A 20486-nucleotide genomic window follows, 5' to 3' on the forward strand; every position below is an offset into this window, starting at 1 on the left:
CCTGATTCCTTAATTTTGGGGGTGGTTTTTTGTTGTTGTTTTTTACCACTGGTTCTGGTTCCATCCCTCCCTCCTCAGGGATTGTTTAACATATAAAAAACAAACATCTTTATACAGATATTTATCTCCAGACCTTCTAGACAGCTTACTACAATTAAAGTCAGTTAACTATACACAGTAATATTCCATTTAAAAAAAACTAAGAGCAGTACAACAAAATAGAAGCAGGCTCAGAAGATAAAGGAAATTATTTGCTAGGTAAAACAAAGGATGCACACACACACTATGGGTATAACATTAGGAACGTGGAGTGAGAGTTAAAAAGAAGGCTAGCACGAGGGGTTGGATACAAGGGGTTGCAGATCCAACTAAGTCACTCAGAGGAGACTCACTGAAATTCATGGACATCTCATTTCAATGGCTCTAGTCCAAGAATGTCTGGGCTAGACGCAACTGAAGATCTGTGTTAGAGAGATGATAGCTGAATGGCATTTTTTAATGACTTAGATTTCCCTGTACATTTCACCATCCAGTGGAACACGGTCAAACAAACCACCTGGACCACATAATTTGGGACTTTTGGGATGATCACTGAAAAGACCCCTTCTGTTGTTCCCCATCAACCAAATGACTCTCCTGATCTGTTCTCTGGCAAATACGCACTTGAGATTCAGCTATGCCCTCCATAACTTTAGAACTGTCAGCACCATGGACAGCAACTCTCACCCCCCCAAAAAAGGAGGGGTTCAAAGAAAGCACAAGGTATTTGAGGATGGCACAGGCCGCTTTCTTGACATGTGGCACATGTCCTACACAGACGTAAGCGTCATGTAGGCGGAAGCATTTGCACCATCGCTATTAAAGTGCACCGCAGGCTATTTGTTTTGAAACGAGTAGTATGTCAATGAACTTACTGGCATGCATGGCAGGTTTGTGCTGTGCCATCCCTGCCGACGGGACTACCCTTCAGCCTGCCATTTAGGTTAGCAGAAATCAGCAGAGGGATGGCACAGCCATTACAGAAACTTGTGGACACAAGGGGAATCTGTGCCCGATATCGGGGAAAGCTCTCCACCTACCCTAAGCACATAGCCCAGTAGCATGTTGTTGGGTTCACCAGGTTCTTCTGGTGCAATCTACTCTACTGACATGAGTGGTTCACTTCCGCTTACAGTGCAAGTACTCTAGGTGTCGATACACAAAAGAGGTGCCTTTTTCCTCCCAACCCACTGGTGCGCTGTAGCAACTCAGCAGGAAAAAAGCAATCCTACTTAGGAATTCATATTACACTGCAGCTCCATCTAAACTAAACTAAAATTAAGAGTTCATGGTTAAAGTACTGTATGCCCCAAATGCCAAGTTCCGTCTTATAGTGTCGAAATTTAGGCAACATTATACATGGCCGGCCTTCAGGAAGCGCAAAGTTCTGTTCAATGATAAAAGGACTCCTTTGTAGCCGACAAGATGATGAATGAACACACACAGTCATGCAAGGCTACATTACCCATGCCTGAACAGCATTTCCTTCTTAGGCATGCATTAAATTAAAAGCCAGACCAACAAGTACCGGTAAATGGTACCCCTCTTTATCCTGCAAAAATACAAAATCGGAAGCATTCAAATGACAAAACAGCTCCATGTTAAGACATTTTGTTCCTTTTGTACATCAGGGAATCCCTAAACTGTGCTACTATCCTAGGTTAAACTGACAGGCTGTTTTGAGCTTCCCTGCATACAAGATGAACCCGTAAACACAAGCAGTTCAACAAAGCATGGCTAACTTTCTCCTTGGCCAGAGGCTGGGAAATCAAAGGACCATATGCCACAAGGCATGCTTGAAGCATGTCAAGAATGTAAACCATCTTCCAAGAAGTCAAAAGCCCACAATTCAAAAGAAGTAAGAGAGTGTGTGGGTGTGATATCAATAACCTCTAGCTTTATTCTACAACCCATGAAAAATAATGTTTACTGGTGGGTGGGACTAAGAGAGGGAACTAGTGCTCAATACACTTAGGCCAGAGACTGTGCCGGTGTTCAATTTTCTATTTAAAAGACATATCAATGTCTTATAACACTAGGAATAGGCTAATGACTCAACCTGGTGTCTTATGTAGGCAAGCAATTTACAGCCAAATTTAGAAGCATTTCATATCGGTAGCAAAAATATAAGCCCCCAGTTTTTATTTTAGCACCTGAGAAAAACAGATCTCCAGGCATTAAAAGGAATACAGTCGGACATTCTTGTAAGTTGGACTTGAATGTGCGTGCTGCAAAATTCAATGTGGTTTTCACCCAAGCAGTAGACTGGGAGGAGGGAGGCTGCCTAGTCGAGCCTCTTCTACAATCTCCTCTCCCCATCCTTGAACAATCCATGAAAGACTTAGCAGCGCTTTGGCAAAGCCAAATATAGAGAACTATTTCGGTAACCTACGACGGAACATTTGACACGCAAACACCCCAGCGCTCTTGCATGCAGCTCAAAGTGGTACAGTCATCTGCTCTTTGTGTAGACAACCCCACAAGAATAAGAAGAATTATGATACTTTTAACATCGCCACCGTATAACAGCCACAGGTACAGTATGCATTGCTATCCAAACCTTCAAAAGTTACTTCCTATCTGCTGCTGGTATAGTTTGAGGGGCAAGCGAAAGTTGGGGACCCGTTCAAAGAACCAACTTTCCTCATCATTCTGTGACAGGAAGAATATGCTATGACCAGGGGTGGCCAACTCCCAAGAGACAGTGATCTACTCACAGAGTTAAAAACTGGCAGTGATCTACCCCCGTTTTTTAGGGGTTCAGGTCAAAGTTGTTTAGCTTTTTTTAGGAAGGAAAGCCCTGTTTTGGGGGGTTCGGGTCTAAGTTTTTGAGCTTTTTTAGGGGAGCCAAAGTTATTGAGTGATCTACCACAGACGTCCGGTGATCTACCAGTAGATCACGATCTACCTGTTGGACATGCCTGTGCTATGTGATACAAAATGTCACAAACATGCCATCTGCTCCCAGAGATTCTGTTAATTCCAAAAACTCAAATTTGAGCCTAAGAGATTTCTAGGGTAAACAGAGCATTCCTTAGGTAACTGGGCAATGTAGCAGTTTTTGCACCCAATTTCTTTCATTTATTATTTAAAAATCATGTCATTATGTGCTGGGACAACAACCTCCAGCAAATCTGGTTCTATTAGCTTGTGTCAGGTATGGAAACTAGCAACAGGTGCCTCAGCAATTATTTTGCTACTGTCACTTTTTACTTTTGAGTAGAGATGTACAGTTTGAAGTTTTCAAGGCAAGCTTTCCAAGTAGCTCCTGGTGGTCTGAATCCACATGACCACTGGGTCTTGTTTCAAATCCTGCTTATAAGGTCTCCACTAGTAACCAGAATCTGAATTTTGGTATCTAGTAGAGAAAGCCTCCGCTATACCCTTTCTCGGGAGTTAACACGTTTTTTAAAGCTACTAACAACACAGAAAGGCTTCTTTTCAAAAGGGTGCCAGGCTGTGTCTTGTGGTAGGATGCAGCATCTGTGTCAAGGGGACGGGCTGCTACAAACACGCATACACATGAACATTGCCATACCTCACACATAAGCCTTCCTCACTGTGGGCTCAAAGGGACACACATCTACGTGGAGAAAAACCCACCAGTTTGCAAAGAGACAATACATGGCTGCCAAGCCCAGGTAAGATTTGTGGACCCCTGAGTATGCTGGCCTTGTAGCAACAGAAACTTCCTTGTAGTGCTTCCCTTTGAAAAATGAACAGATACACACCTTTCTAGGAAACAAAATTAAAATTAAGGGAACCGGGTGGCTTGCCAATCGGAAGGTCGGCGGTTCGAATCCGTGTGACGGGATGAGCTCCCATTGCTCTGTCCCAGCTCCTGCCAACCTAGCAGTTTGAAAGCACACCAATGCAAGTAGATAAATAGGTACCACTGCGACGGGAAGGCAAGCAGTGTTTCCGTGCACTCTGGTTTCTGTCACGGTGTCGCATTGCACCAGAAGTGGTTTAGTCATGCTGGCCACATGACTTGGAAAGCTGTCTACGGACAAACACCAGCTCCCTTGGCCTGAAAGTGAGATGAGCACCACAAACCCATAGCCGACTTTGACTGGAACTGGACCTAACCGTCCAGGGGTCCTTTAACCTTACAAAAATTAAAAAGCCCTGAAACTTTGATTTTCAAGACTTCCATATGAGAATATATACCATTTTCTTTTTAAGTCGTTTTCTTGCCCAGTGCTAACATGGTCTGTGAGCAAAGGCACAGAAGGCAACAATTTTTCAGTAATTGTTTGTATCATACTTAATTAACTATAAAGACCCATGTTTGGCAGCAGCCTACTGCTTGTTCTTAAAACTCTCCAAATGTTTTGAAGTGGGGGAGAAATATTCCACTCAGGTTAGCCCCATAATGGAGACACCTGAGTCAGCGGTATAAGTCCCGTCACAGAGGCAATGTGCTTTATGCAACCGCAGGCAGAGAGGCAGAGAATTATTAATTAATGGGAAAGGTTGTGCTCATACAGCTTGCATGAGATAGATCTAAAGTGGGTTAAAAGCTCTAGCTGTCCAATGTGAAAAGTGACCAGTGAAAAATATGGCTACTTTCATAATTAGCAGCTGGGAATAGAAAAGAAAATAGCCTAGTCATCCCAAACCAGCACACGGGCCTCTGCATGCACAGAAATGAAAGATGAAGATTAAGGTTATCAGGACGTTAGAAATCACAAAGGTACATAACCGCAAGACAAATGTTTGTACAGGAAAAGAAAGCTGAATGAAAGTTCATCCTGCAATAGCTGGCATATCTGATCCCTGTGCTAATCCCGAAACAAATGACCAGTGTTAAGAATATCAGATATATAACCTAATCGCCAAATGGCACCTTAAACCTATGTTATGGTCACTACAATGGAATGTCTAGACGTCTTTTTCCCCATTGAGGTTGTTGTTGTTTTATTTCACTTCTATACCGCTTTATATTTTAAAGAACAAATCTCAAAGCTGTTTACAAGACATTGAAACCTTAAATAAAACAGTCCAGAATAAAACAAATTCAAGCTGCAAGAAAAATATTTCAGATCCTTCTCTAAGTTACATTTTGCTTTTCCCAGTTGCCATCCTGGCATCCAGAGATCTGCACGTGGTCACAATTGGACCTGCGCCAGTTGCAAAACGCGCCTGGCGCCTGGCTAATTTCTAACACTGCAAGTGACTAACCTGTAAAGGACTCACAAAGGACTTTCCGTGTGTACCAGAGATATGCCAGCATTTGCTATGCAGAGGCACATTTCTAAACATGCAATGGACGTGCACCAAGGGGGGGAAAACCCCAAGACTACCTCCCTCTCAACTGAATCCCCCCCTTAGTATTTCAGAATATTCTCCCCCCACCGCTTCACCTTTTTACAAGTTAGCCAAAGCAAATGCCCATCCAAATTGCATAAAACGCGAAGCGACTTCTAGAGGTGGTTTGGATGCAACATGCCAGGCATAATAAACCGCGGCTTATCAAATGATCATTTTGTGTGATTAGCAAACAGATATAAAACCACAGTTCTCCGTTTGGGGCACAGTGGTTGAAAGACCAAAGAGCGGGAGCCAAAGCTCATTTCCAGTTGGATAAACAATAGTTACTGGTAATTGAGCCATAAACACTTTGACTAAAACAACCCTCTGGATGACGATGGATGGTAGTTTTTGCAGAATCTTCCACCTTCCTATAAGTCCCCCAATTGCACGTAAGAGGCGGGTAAATATTTAACTACCAAATAAACTCTAGCATTTCGCAGAAAGGATGCAACTGAAATCAGTGTTGTGGGGTAGAAGCAAAATGTGACAAAGGCGATAGCCGGAAAGGCTGTGCCTAATTCAGCAATAATTTCAGCCAACAGAATCCCGCTTGCAGATTACAAACCTCATTTTGCTTTTTACATCAAAATCTCACCCACAGAGGTCTCTAACAGCAGCTAGTCACTAGGTAAGAAAACTTTCCAAACTGCGGGACGAGATAACCCTGTACAGAAGGTCATCTCACAGGCAACCAGTGTTAGAAACTCAGATATATAAGTTAGGTTGGGGTTGCCCTGTTCAAAAAGTAAATCTACACTTCTGACATGGGTTGCCCAGACATTTAAGCGAGCTCTGCCCGGACACTGTTTCTGATGGCCGAAACCGGGCAGTGTCCAGGAAATGTATAGCAACCCTAGGGGCCAAATGGCTCCTTAAAACCAAGGTTACATCTGCCAAAACAGAATGTTTAGCTGCCATTTTGGGCCAAGATGGCTCTAAAGTCTTTTTTAAAAAAAAGGATGGACTAACTGTGATTGCTTCTCAGTTAAACATCTGGGTGCTTCAGGCGACAAGCTTGAGCTAGGTGAAGAAGAAGAAGAAGAAGAAGAAGAAGAAGAAGAAGAAGAAGAAGAAGAAGAAGAAGAAGAAGAAGAAGAAGAAGAAGAGAAAAGTTTGGATTTGATATCCCGCTTTATCACTACCCGAAGGAGTCTCAAAGCGGCTAACATTCTCCTTTCCCTTCCTCCACCACAACAAACACTCAGTGAGGTGAGTGGGGCTGAGAGACTTCAGAGAAGTGTGACTAGCCCAAGGTCACCCAGCAGCTGCATGTGGAGGAGCGGAGACGCGAACCCGGTTCCCCAGATTACGAGTCTACCGCTCTTAACCACTACACCACACTGGCGTAGAGCTTTGAGGACTTGAAAAGTCACTTTGTCCAGGGACAGTCCACATATATATTGGCCTATTCCAACCTCTTTTTCTTAATGGTGACACAGACCATTCATAGCATATGCTTCACGACAGTGAGCAGGGTAGTGGGGTTGGGGTAAGTGAAGGCAAGCAAGAACAATTAACTATACCGTTGTTTGCCGCTCCTGCTCAGGCTGCACAGAAAAAGCATTTGGGTTCCTGAAATTCATTCTGATTGTGCTAACAAAATAGAACTGATAGAATTCTAAAAGTGGTTTGCATAAAGCCTGACGGCCATGCAAAACTCAACGTGCATCGATTTTTCGCCAGGCGGATACAGGCACAGCTCTGCACCTGCTAATGGCTCGCCGGCAGCTACAACAAGCAGAACAAGCGGCTACACCTCCAGAGGCATGCGTGCCAATCAGCCCCTGCAGGAACGCTTTTCGGTGTGGGGGGGGGGGAGAGAGAAAATTACCTCCCTGCCTTGAAGAAGAGGCACATCCGCAACGCAGCTAAAGACTTAAAAAATTAATGCGCCCCAAAATTTACTCTATATTCAAACCACGGTCTGATGGTGGCCAGAACACGCAGGAAGAGTCATGTGCCGGATCTGGCCCCGCTCTCTCCGCCATCCGAATCTGCCGTCTTTATCGGAACAAAAACCGTGAAGCAAGGGAGATGGTGTAATAAATTATTGGTGTGGCAAAGGCCGCCTTTTGTTTGGTTGCCATGAGTAGCTGATAGGCTCCTGCCCAGTTCAAAATGGCTCAAGAAACAAAAAGGATGAAAATGAGCACAGTGCTGCTGTAGACAACTCAGTCCTCATCCCTATAGGTTTGCAGAACGTAGCAACAGTCAATTTCCTCATACCACCACTATCCCCAAACTTCTCCCCCCAATTTTTTTTGTTTCATTTAAGTCTAAAGTGTGTGTGTGTGTGTGTTCTAAGAAACTTTGATTTATTTTTAAGCAAACTTCTAGTGCTCAAAAATTACTCCTATAAAACCAAAAACGTTATAAAATAGCTAGTGTTTGAAATCAGCCAGGCGCGTTCTGCACCTGGCTTTCGACCACCTGCGACCAAGTGAAGATGCCTGGGTTGCCAGGATGGCGCCTGACATCTCCACCATCTGGAGGTGCATGCCTAGGGATCATTAGATCTGGACTGTTTTCACGCAATAATGCCCCATTCTGTAGAATTCTATCAGTTCTATTTTATATGCACAATAGGAGTGACTTTCTGGAACCAAATTGCTTTCTCCGTACAGCCTGCGCAGGAGCAGTCACCATGAAGAAAAACGGGTCGGAATAGGCCAATATATACGTGGACTGTCCCTGAGAGCCAGTGTGGTGTAGTGGTTAAGAGCGGTAGACTCGTAATCTGGGGAACCGGGTTCGTGTCTCCACTCCTCCACATGCAGCTGCTGGGTGACCTTGGGCTAGTCACACTTCTCTGAAGTCTCTCAGCCCCACTCACCTCACAGAGTGTTTGTTGTGGGGGAGGAAGGGAAAGGAGAATGTTAGCCACTTTGAGCCTCCCTAGGGTAGTGAAAAGCGGGATATCAAATCCAAACTCTTCTTCTTCTGGGTCAAGCGACTTTTCTTCTTTAAGTCCTCAAAGCCCTTAACCTAGATCAAGGTTGCCATCTGAAGTAAGGTAAAGGTAAAGGGACCCCTGACCATCAGGTCCAGTCGTGTCCGACTCTGGGGTTGCGGCGCTCATCTCGCTCTATAGGCCAAGGGAGCCGGCGTTTGTCCGCAGACAGCTTCCGGGTCATGTGGCCAGCATGACAAAGCCACTTCTGGCGAACCAGAGCAGCGCACGGAAACGCCGTTTACCTTCCCGCTGGAGCGGTCCCTATTTATCTACTTGCACCTTGACGTGCTTTCGAACTGCTAGGTGGGCAGGAGCTGGGACCGAGCAACGGGAGCTCACCCCGTGGCAGGGATTCGAACCGCCGACCTTCTGATCAGCAAGCCCTAGACTCTGTGGTTTAACCCACAGCGCGAAGTAGCCAGGTGTTTAACTGAGAATCAATCACAGTCAGACCATCCTCTGAAAAATAAGAGCCATCTTGCCCCAAAGTGGCACTGTAACCTTGGTTTTATTGAACTATTTGGCACCTAGCTTTTTTTATCTGAGTTGCTAACACTACACGAGAGAAGGAAGAGAGGGTTCTTAGTAGAAGCTTTATTTCCTACCCATGATCATGAGATTACAGACTTGAGATTCTCACTAGGTCATGTAAACTGGACCAGAGCCAGCACGTTTTACCCTAATATGCTTACTGCATAATCCTCTAAATGCTTACTCAGAAGAAAATCCCATGGTGTACAAATGGTGCGTGTTCCCTAGAATAAGCATGTTAGCATTGCAGCCTTAATTTGTGGGACAGGGATGGGAACTTCCCTTGCATAATCAGAAGGCATTTGTTTTCTTGCAGCTTTAGCAAATGAAAGCCTGTCTCGGTGATAAGCTATTCAAAGCAAAGGCCGCTGCCAAGGTTGCTTCCAGGGATGGGGTCAGGAGAAAATGCTACAAATCAACAAGGCCTCCGAGATTTAAGGTCAGACTCAAAGAAGAACCTTGTTGTTGAACTCATTCTCACCTCTCTTCCTTTATATTCCTTTTCCAAGCCACACAAAAGACCACAGCGGTAGATTTTGCTAGCTGCATCATCTTGCGATCACACTCGCACATGGTTTAGGAGCATGAAATAACACAGACAATGAATATTTTTTTAAAAAATAAGATAAAATAAATTGCAGGACACGACTTACATAAACAATAGGACAGACAGGATAGCCAGAGCGGCAAATAAAGAATCAAGATGCCTCTGTCACAATCATTAAAACTTGCGTAACTGACCCAATAATACGTTTTTCTCCAAGCTTTGCATCACATCTTATGAAACTTCCTGTCATTTTCAAATGGGTGGGAAGAGAAAATTTAACAACGAGAAAGGTAATCTGCTACTTGTTTGCTGGTTCCAATTGCTGCCTAATATGATGATCTGGACAAAGAAAATAAATACATTGGGTTTCGGATTTTAAAACTACTTTTAAATTTAAGAATTTCAAGATGTGATCATTTTCTTGTAACAGTGCGTCACAGAATATATATTTGCAGGACCTGTAAAACCTACCTACCTACCTACCTCTCTCTCTCTCTCTCTCTCTCTGTGTGTGTGTGTGTGTGTGTGTGAGAGAGAGAGAGAGAGAGAGACTGTTATTTGCCTGTATTTTCTAATGATAGAAGATTCAAGAAGAAGATTCAAGAAGAAGACTGATCGCCGAAGAATTGATGCTTTTGAATTATGGTGCTGGACGAGACTCTTGAGAGTCCCATGGACTGCAAAAAGATCAAACTTATCCATCCTTAAAGAAATTAGCTCTGACTGCTCACTGGATGCAGCCTTAAAACTTGCCGTGCCGCCGGCGCCACCACACGGCCGGAAGGTGCGCCAGCTGCTCGCGGCCGCCATCTTGGGTGGACTGCGCATGTCCAGTCGCAGACGACTCTGGGGTTGCGATGCAAATCTCACTTTGCTGGCCGAGGGAGCCAGCATTTGTCTGCAGACTGTTTTTCCGGGTCATGTGGCCAGCATGACTAAGCCGCTTCTGGCGAACCAGCGCACGGAAACACCGTTTACCTTCCCGCCAGAGCGGTACCTATTTATCTCCTTGCACTTTGACATGCTTTCGAACTGCTAGGTTGGCAGGAGCTGGGACCGCTGCAGGGATTCGAACCACCGACCTTCTGATCGGCAAGCCCAAGAGGCTCAGTGGTTTAGACCACAGCGCCTTTAATGCTGGCATTCCTTATCTTCATAATCATACTGTGCCCCTCAAAAACTAGTAAAGCAGAAGTCCCGATGCTTGTACTATCTCCAGAAAGTTAGGCTACCCACTTTTCCCATCAATAAGACAGTTAGTTACCTAGTGACTGAAAAACACCCCTATGCCCTGCCAGGATCAAATTCTGCCTTCCGCTGAGCACCTTTATAGTGTACTTATGCCCATACACTTCCAGCTGCAGATCACAGAAGAGGCAAGAAGCCAAGACAACATTGCTGTTCCCCCCTACTTAGCCTTATTGCTTTTCTCCCACCAGAAGTGCCCATGAGAAGTGCCAGCCATTAGGCATCCCAATTCAGAAGCCACAATTTAACTCTACAACTACAGTATATTCTGGCGTATAAGACTACTTTTTAATCCAGGAAAATCTTCTCAAAAGTTGGGGGTCGTCTTATACGCCGGGTGGAAATTCTGTGGTTGAGTATATCTCAAACTCTATATTTTAACTGGAAAAGTTGGGGGTCATCTTATACGCCCAGTTGTCTTATACGCCGGAATATACAATACATTTCCTTTTGGAATAGCTTTGGAGGTCACTGAAGAAGCACACCAGACAATGGAGCACAACAAGACCCATTTCCGCACAGGGTTCGAAATTAGCAGGGCGCCAGGTGCATTTTTGCGCCTAAGGATTCTCCGTTGGCAAGCACCTCCAAAAGTCTGGGTGCCATTTTTTTTTGCGCCTGGCTGACACTCAAGGATTACTGAAATGGACGTGCTTTGAAACCTCGAAGTATATGTTAAGGATAGACAATATGTTAAGGAGTTTTAACAATAAAGAGCAGAGTGTTTTGAAAACTGAAGTGCGGTACCAATATTTTTATTGTCAACACCAAATTAAAGATGGATTCTGATAAATATCTGATATTAACAATGTGTCACTTATGTGACTTGCGTATTAGTTCATGCTTATTGAAATAATAAACAAAAAGTGTTGCCGACCCCCACAAATGGCGACTAGACATTCTGTCTGGGCGCCCTCAACCCAGGTCCCAGGAGCCATTTGGCTCCTAGTTTTTCTATCCCAGTTTCTAACACTGCTTCCACACTGAGCCAGAGGTGCTGCTTGCTCAACAGGGACGTTGTGCTGGCTGTACACACAGATACAACCTGAACAGGTTCCTCCACACGAGTGTTTATAAGCAGCAGAAGGCAGAGACATTTGAGAGGACTGTGCTCCTACAGTAACATCCAAAGCCGTTCGCAGAAACAACCAGCTCACCCGCCAAGGTGCAACTTACTAAAAAAAAAAACCCGGTTTGCTTTCTGTCAGGGGAACTCACCAACCAGCCTCCATGCCCTGTGTGCATAAAAGCAGCAAAGGCACAAATTACCAGCTACATTCTGGAATATCACCTTGTTATCTACAAGCTCAAAACAGTTCTTATGGGACGGAGCTTATCCTGCAAAACACAGAATAGCTGAAGAAGTAAAGATAAATAAACGCCGAGTAATTGATCTCCAGAGGTTCCAACGAAACAGCAAAGTTCACTGCAGGTTCTGTGAACAAAAAGGCAGCGTTTTTCAAAACCTGGAAATCTGGAGAAAACGAAACAAGCCTCAGAGGTGGAACACTAGAATGCGGCTCAGGGGCTACCCTCCCCCTAAGATCGACTTTTCTGCCTCTTAAATCTACTCCCTCTTCACTTACCTTCAACTGTAAAAAAGGGAAAAGAAACAGATCACTGTTCTTCATTTTTCTCCAGCTGCCTTTTTAAATGTGGGATTATAGAGATGAGAATGCTCAAAGCTTTAAACCTAGTTTTGTTTAGGATTATCGTAGCTCTCCCTACTCCCAAAGGGTATTGTTAAAAGGCCAGGCCAGGGCATGAAGATTGTAATAATGATGGTGATTAATCTGGAATGCTCAAACCATCCAATTTATTATTATTTTTTTGGGAGGCAGGAATTTCTAACCTGTCCTGCTCCCAACAGGCTGGAATAGCTAGCACCACTTAAAATATCATATCTATTCAATATACTGCAGTATATTAAATACAGAATTAGCTCGTGCAATTATGCAGGCATAAGATGGTATATCCACATGACTATATAGGTATATGTTGCCTGAAAAGCATTTTTTTTTAAGCCTACATGCTGATTATGTATGTTAACCGCAATATAGAAGCTGCAACGGTGGTGGTGGTTTTCAAATTCACCACCATGGTATTACTAGCACCAAATTCTTCTCCAGGGCCAGAAGCTGAGAGAAGGGGTGAGTGTGAGGGAGCTTGGTGCTGACCAGCCCATCTTCATGCACCATTCCCCACTGGGGGTAGGAATACAAAAGAGGGAGAGCAGAACCATACATGGTTTTGTTGTGTTATATTTATATCCTGCTTTTTGGCCCAAAGGTCTGCAAAGTGGTGATTGGCAGGACCGAGGCAGAAAACACTAAGATCATGGGGGAAAGGAGAAATGAAAGTTTAGAAATTAGAGGGGGGGAGCTGCTTTAACAATGCAAAAACAACAGAAACCACGAAAGCTCTCTTCTCAAAGGTGCAGGCTACAGGCAGGAGTTAAAAACAAGGAGCAGCAGTCCTCTCAAGAAAGGGTATTGACCTTTTGGGTGGGTCTGCCCGCTGGTTCAGAGTGGCAGTTCTTGCCTGATCAAGTTTGGTCCTCAAGAAAAGTCCTGGCAGGCCAGCAGTGTGCGAAACTCCCATTGTTCTAGGCACATTTTGTGACAGGGAATTTCATTAGCGTGAGCCGTTTCTGAGCTCCAGGCGCAGTACTGCGCCTAAGATTTCCGATTAAAACTGCAGAGTGGAAGGAAAGGGAGGCCTTTTTCTGCCTCCCCACTTCCAGCTACCCTCTGAAGACTGGAGAAGAGACCCTCTTAAGAATATTAACGGGGAGTGGGAAGGGGAAAGACCAGACCATGTGAAAAATGAACATAATATTTTAGCTGAAGTTCATTCATTTTCAGCTTTGTATTCTTGCTATTGACGCGGGTGGTGCTGTGGGTTAAACCACAGAGCCTAGGGCTTGCCAATCAGAAGGTCGGTGGTTCGAATCCCTGCAGCGGGGTGAGCTCCTGTTGCTCGGTCCAAGCTCCTGCCCACCTAGCAGTTCGAAAGCATGTCAAAGTGCAAGTAGATAAATAGGTACTGCTCCAGTGGGAAGGTAAACGGCGTTTCCATGCGCTGCTCTGGTTCACCAGAAGCGGCTTAGTCATGCTGGCCACATGACCCGAAAGCTGTACGCCGGCTCCCTCAGCCAGTAACGCGAGATGAGCGCCGCAACCCCAGAGTCAGACACGACTGGACCTAATGGTCAGGGGTCCCTTTACCTTTCCTTTATTCTTGCTATTAAAAAGTGTGCCAAGAAATTCCGCTGTTGCGCCCATAACTTCGGTTTAAGGTGCCATTTAGCTCCTAGATTTCAAATCTCAGTTTCTAACACTGCAGGTCAGATACAGAGTCTTTTATTTCCTATAGAAAACAGCTAAAGGTAGAGTAACTATAGTTTAAAGGCTACTCACAAGTAGACTGGGCATGTTTATTATCTTCACTGACATGTGAGCAATCGCACCACCAAAAGAGGTCATTCCCCCCCCCCCCGACTCACTGTAAAACTTAAAGCAGATTTTATTATTCCCCCCCCCAACGACCAAAGTAATTTCCATGTACACACCCTTAACACTCTTGAATTACAGAGCACGGCCAGGCATCTGCTTTTTTCCAAAATTCCAGATGTTTAAGCAGATTTGTTACAAACAAACAAAAAAGGAACTAGGAGTTGTTTTCAGAAGTGTTTGGCACGCCATAGTTTCAGCCGGAATTCTAGCTTAAAGTCGCTCGGGGGACAGGATGAAAATGGACAGACGGTGAACAGATTCTTGGGGGGGGGGGGACTATCAGTTAACTTTCTGCATGCCTGCTAGTTGTTAAAAGCAGAAGAGCCCTGCGGTTAAAGAACCTGATAACTCTGCCAGTTCAAGGAATGCAATCCAACCCAGTTAAAGAAACAACTAGGCCCCATTGATTTTAAATGCAGTCCGTCAGGCTAGACTGCAACCTACAAACATTTCTTGTACAGAGGAATCCTAGAAAGTAAGTTCCACTAAATTCAATGGGATTTACTCCCAAGTAATTGGGCATAGGGTTGCACCCTTGGCTATCTCTCTGCACACTCTAGTGCTGCTTGGGTAGACAACTGCTAATGATTTACTGTTGGTTAACTTCTGCAACTACCACAGCTAACATTTTACCCACTCCCAGTGGGGAAAATGCAGTAAAATGTACGTTCGCTACCCTTAAGGTTCATCAGTAATTATAGGCACCCTGGTTAACATTTGCAGAAATGACAGTTGCAAGATTTGGAGCTGGCTATAATATTCTCCATCTCCACTCACCCTTATGTGTTACAAGACAGTCTACACAAGGAAACTTATCCCGGACAATGTTTTAAAGAGAAGAAATAAGGTGAGATTTTAAAAATGATAAAATATAGCTGAAAGAAAAGAAAAGTTGTCACCAGGAAAGTTACCGGAAGGATAACTCAGTGGAGAAAGAACAAGTTAAGTATGTCCACAATTTTATTCATGTAAAAACCTATTTTGGTGCTAGAACATTATATAAGCCAATGCACCCAAAATAATTGTCGTCACCAAGAGGTTTTTCCAGAGAAAACAGCAAGAAAGGTCTGTACACAACACAACCTTACGTCAGTTGTTCCAAAATGCAATTGGGGGAACAGATATATATATATATATATATATATATATATATATATATATATATATATATAATATTGCTGTTCCTTCTTTGTTCTCTGTTTACTAACATCTCACACTCAAAACAAAAGCTCTCTGTACAAAACCCCTGGGTTTCGAGAAACACAGGAGAGCAGACCTGGGCAAAAACATGCCCAGTGATGCTTCCCTCAATTTCTATTTCGGTGCAAAGTGGGGGGGGGTTGTTCCGCGCCCCCCCCCAACTCAGGCCTTGCTCACCTATACCAAGCACTCACACCTTGCCAATCTCCACTCAGCTCTGCCAGATTACAAGACAGCTTGCAAAAGTCTGCAAATGGAGGAGACCAAGCGAACTGTTGTGGCATCACTCATTGCAGCAACATCCTAGCAGGGATCAAAACACGGACCCTTGTTTACTGCAGTTAGTGGCATTATTGGCATTTTATATGGAGCTGTATTCCACCTTCAGGATATTGCTGCCCCCCCCACCTCCAACCCAACTGCATTGATATATGGCATACGTGTATTACTATTATTGTTGTTGTGTTGTTATTGGTAATAATAATAAAAATCAGCAGGTTTAGAATAAACGTCAGGCTGGCTTTTGTTTCTTGCAACTCTAACAGGACAGGGTGCAATAGGGAGCGGGGAAAGAGAGCCCTCCCACACCCTCAAAGAACTTTGCACCGGAAAACCTCCTCCTTTGAAATGCACCATCACATACACACACAAAAAAAATATTAGAGAGAAACACACTCAACCTGCCGGGTTGTCTTTCCTTCTGCACCGCTTGACGGGGAAGAGGTGGCCAAGGCGATGGCAGGCCCTCGCTCCGCACCCACACCCACCCCGCTTTGAAAATTAAAATTAAAATTAAATGGATTACGATCTGGGGGGTGGCGGGAGCAAAGGGCAGCCGCGGCGCCTGCTCTTCTTATTCTCCCAAGCGGCCCTCGCAGCTCGGCGCCGGTCGCCCTCCTCCGGCCCGAGCCGGTTCGCCCCGGTGCTGCTCGCGATTCCCCTCCCCGGCCGGCAGCATCGTCCTCGGGGGGCTGCGCGGGCGCGGGAACAAAGGACCGGCGGCGGCAGCGGCAGCAGCGGCAGCCGGCGCTCGCAGGCTGGAATAAGCCGGTCTCGGGGAAGCAGGCTCATTGCGAAGCCCCCATGGAGGACAACGGCGCGCCGCTCCCGAGCCGGGCTGTGCGTCGGGGGCGCGCCGATGGGCGGCGCGCGTGCGCGGCGGCGGCGGCGGCGTCTTTCCAAGCTCGGCAGTGGCGGCCGCATTGGCCAGGCGTGCCAACTTGGCCCCGCGATTGTGAGTGCCCGGGGCTATGGGTGCCCATGGGGAATTTTGTGGGTGCTCGGGCATACAGGGAGTTGGCACAAACAGCACCAAAAACTGGCGGTTGCCCGGTCACTTCATGGGGAATTTTGTGAGTGCTCGGGCACCCAGGGAATTGGCACCTCCTAAAGCACTTATGGCAGCGGCTGCTTGCAAGCGCCGGAGGTGGCAGGCCAACGGGGCGGAAGCTTGCACCGCTTGCAGGCGCCGTCGAGCAAACGGTGGCCGTCGCCCGGGACCTGTTTTTCGGTCCCGGGTCAAGCCGCCCTCCTCCTGCCGCCGCCCGCCCCCCGCCTCTGGCAAAGGCTGCAGTCCAGGGGGCTTCGGGGGAGAAGCGGGGAGCGTGCCGCAAAGAAGGGGGGCGTTGGAGAGACCATCGGTCACGCCGGGACAGCCCTGCGCAGCGCTTCTCGCGGAGAAACGAACGGGGGAGAGGAGAAAAACAACCCGGGTTGCACTCCGGTTCTCCCTCCGTCCCATCCCCCCCCCCTCATCAATCTGGAGCAGGGATCTTCTCCCCATCTCCCAGCACCGATCGCACGATCCGACGCGATCCACTCAGGCCACCCTCACCCCAAGCACGCGCCGGTCACACACTTTGCGCACAGCCCTCGGAAGTTTCCCGTCTGTGGCGGCGCCGCTGCTTTGCCTCGCCGGGTCTCCAGACTCAAGACTTGTTTCCCCGGGCAGGATGGCCAAGTGCACCTTTCAAGATGCGACGAGGCGGGAACTAGCGGCCTGGGCCCATTGCAGCGAGCGGAACTCCCTCTCCACGCCGGCTGCTAGTTTTGCAGAAGCGGCTACATCGGCACACCGCATCGGAGCACGCATGTCTGCTTGCATAACAGTTTCTTGAGAGGGGAGGAATCATGCCCCTTCCAGAAGTGTGTGTGCAAAGAGAAGCTCCACCAACCCTTTATAAAACCAAAGTTAGGTTAGGGACGCGCCCCTTGGCTTGCAATCCAGCCAGCCAGGAGCTCGGATGGCTCTCGGTTCATAACTCCGAAATTTGGAATCCCTTCCAAAACTCTGCCAAGCAGCTACCCCCACCCAACCACGCTCCAGAGCAGATCTTGCCCGCTGCATGGTTCTGTCACTCCAAAGAGAGAGTGTGTACATGAGGTAGTGTGGGTCATGCATTCCTTCAGGACAATGCCTATCCCCAGGGCCATGAGGTAAGGCTACTGTCTCAGATGACGGGATCCCCGGGAGGCAGCAGATCGCAATGTCGATCTTTCTCTCCTCTCTTCCTATAACTCACTCATCCCTTCTTCCCTGGTCAGGACAAGAGGCATCGTTTTGGGGTTCACTTCAGGGTGGGCCCCAATGATTTCATAGATAGATAGATAGATAGATAGATAGATAGATAGATAGATAGATAGATAGATAGATACTTTATTGTCATTGTACATAGTACAACGAAATTGAATGCCATCCCATATTTACAGCCACACATACACATACATACCATACATCACGACTCCCCAAGATCATATCATTTTGTTACAGCATTTAAAATAGTTATAGCTCTTGGATAAAAACTGGGTTTTTTAGTCTATTCATTCTTGATTTAATTGTTCTATATCTCTTGCCCGAAGGCAACCGTGCAATCAGACTATATCCAGGGTGAGATGAATCCTGTAAAATGTTGATTGCTGGCTGGGGAAACCCAGTCAGATGGACAGGGTATTACTTATTATTATTATTATTATTATTATTATTATTATTAAATGAATTTAAATAGTATGCCTACAGTAGAGGCATTTAAATGTTAACCAGCACACAGTGCACTGAGTATCTCATCTCTTATTTTAAGTTTAGCATGCTTATGATCAAGGACTCTCAATTTTCAATTTCTAAGCACATTGGGAAACATCAACATCCCCACCCCCTTCAGCAGTTAATCTAAACACACACACACACACACACACACACACACACACACACACACACACACACAGAAAACCAGCAACAAGAACATCCAATATACAGTTCAAGACCCTATGAACATCTACAATTTGAGAAGCCAGGTAGTGTAGCTTTGTGTTGAGTAAACTATTTAAAAGTGATTACTTTTATAGGCGCTCTTGAATCCGACCCATCATTAAAGGATCATGAGCACAATCCTGCACACCTTGGCACGAGAGGCCAAGGTGTGCAATCTCAGTCAATAAGGCCAGGCACCAAACAAGGAAGAAAATGGCAGAGGTGCAGGAAGGAACATTTATTGGCATTTGTATGCTGCTCCACAATTTTATTCTCAACTATCCTGTAAGGTAATTTGGGCAGAGAGAGACCAGCTAGCCCCAGGGTCACCATGCTGGCTTAGCCATTCTAATCTTTCCTGCCCACCCATGTGCCAGATGACTTCAGGCTAGAAAGAACCCCATCCACCAACCAGTATCCCTAAATAAAACAAATGAAGCAAAGGGCAAGGATGAAGCTGGCTCAGCCTGGTTCTCCTTCCCCACCATCTTTTCACTCTGCTGCTTCTCTCCTCCCTCTGTGGCTCATGAAACTTAATCTTATTCCTGGCAGGAGTACCATGTCTGAATGGTTACCAGATGGATGGCGCCAGACTGTGGAAAGGGTGGCAAATACCTTCCCCCAAACAAGGAGCTCACCCCTCACTTGCCACTGCCCCATTGCTGGACTCCTGTCAATAATATAAACAGAGGTTTTCAACCTTTCTGAGTCCACGGCTCCCTTTACCAACTACAGTGGTACCTCTGGTTATGTATTTAATTCATTCCAGAGGTCCGTTCTTAACCTGAAACTGTTCTTAACCTGAAGCACAACTTTAGCTAATGGGGCCTCCCGCTGCCGCTGCGCCACCAGAGCACGATTTCTGTTCTTATCCTGAAGTAAAGTTATTAACCTGAAGTGTTATTTCTGGGTTGGCGAAGTATGTAACCTGAAGCGTATGTAACCTGAAGCGTATGTAACCCCAGGTACCACTGTACATTCTTTTTGCGGCACCCCTGGGGCACCCAGGAACCCAGTTGTGTCACCCCTTGCCTGTAGAGCTGGCAGCGTCTTTTTCAAACACCCTCCCTTGTGGAGTGTTCCCTCGGCCTCCTCTCCCTCTCCTTGGGAGTCCTCTGGGCAGCTGCTGCTGTTGTCCCTGGTCTCTGAGCTGCCCCCCACCCTGCCCCAAAGAGAAGAGCCTGCCAGAGGCACCATTCGCCTGCAGAGCTTGCTCAAAAGCTTTGTGAGGCAGAGACAAGAGAGGGCATCGGAAGAGGGAGGGAAGGAAAAGGACAGCAGCCAGTGTCACCCACAGCACCCCTGACTATCATTCAAGGTAGGGACACGGGTGGCGCTGTGGTCTAAACCACTAAGCCTCTTGGGCTTGCCGATCAGAAGGTCAGTGGTTTGAATCCCCGTGATGGGGTGAGCTCCCGTTGCAGAGAACAACTGAAACTACAAACAAATGCTCGGACACTGTAATTGCAAGTTTTCACAATGCAATAATAATATTACATCTTATCCAAGCTCTCTTATATGGCTAAAAGAGGCCCACTGCAGCTGGAAGTGTATGGGTATGGTTGCAGTGGCATTTTCTGCCTTAAAAACCACGTACCATACTTTTTCCATATATAAGACTAGGTTTTTTTCCCTTGTGCTTAAAAGTGGGGCTCGTCTTATACGTGGATGGTGCATTCCCCCATTTTCTTAAATTTGAGTCCCCCCCAAATACGGTATTTTCCAGTGATTGCAACAGGTACGCTTTTGTACACGTATACGACAAATAAACTTAATAAGCAGCTTGTGGTGTGTAGGCCACAACACTCCTAAACCTGAAAGGCTGTAGAAGCCTTCTTGATTTACACCATCATTAAAAGAAGTACATGGCTGAAACCTGTCCTGGAGGAA

At 46.0% G+C, this 20486-nt stretch overlaps 1 protein-coding gene across 5 annotated transcripts in view; it reads right to left on the bottom strand.

Annotated features, from left to right (window-relative positions):
• The window catches only part of LRRC8D (leucine rich repeat containing 8 VRAC subunit D), a 74281-nt gene that overhangs the window by 28308 nt on the left and 25487 nt on the right, over nt 1-20486 (bottom strand). The window contains exon 1 of one of the 5 annotated variants that reach the window (XM_033151640.1): nt 17208-17302. The exons of 1 other annotated variant lie outside the window; for it this stretch is intronic. The gene's annotated coding sequence lies outside the window, so the exon portion shown is untranslated. 3 more of the 5 variants (XM_033151639.1, XM_033151636.1, XM_033151638.1) reach the window with 3 other exon arrangements.

Source organism: Lacerta agilis, chromosome 6 (assembly GCF_009819535.1).
Source record: "Lacerta agilis isolate rLacAgi1 chromosome 6, rLacAgi1.pri, whole genome shotgun sequence".
Taxonomy (NCBI): Eukaryota; Metazoa; Chordata; class Lepidosauria; order Squamata; family Lacertidae; genus Lacerta; species Lacerta agilis.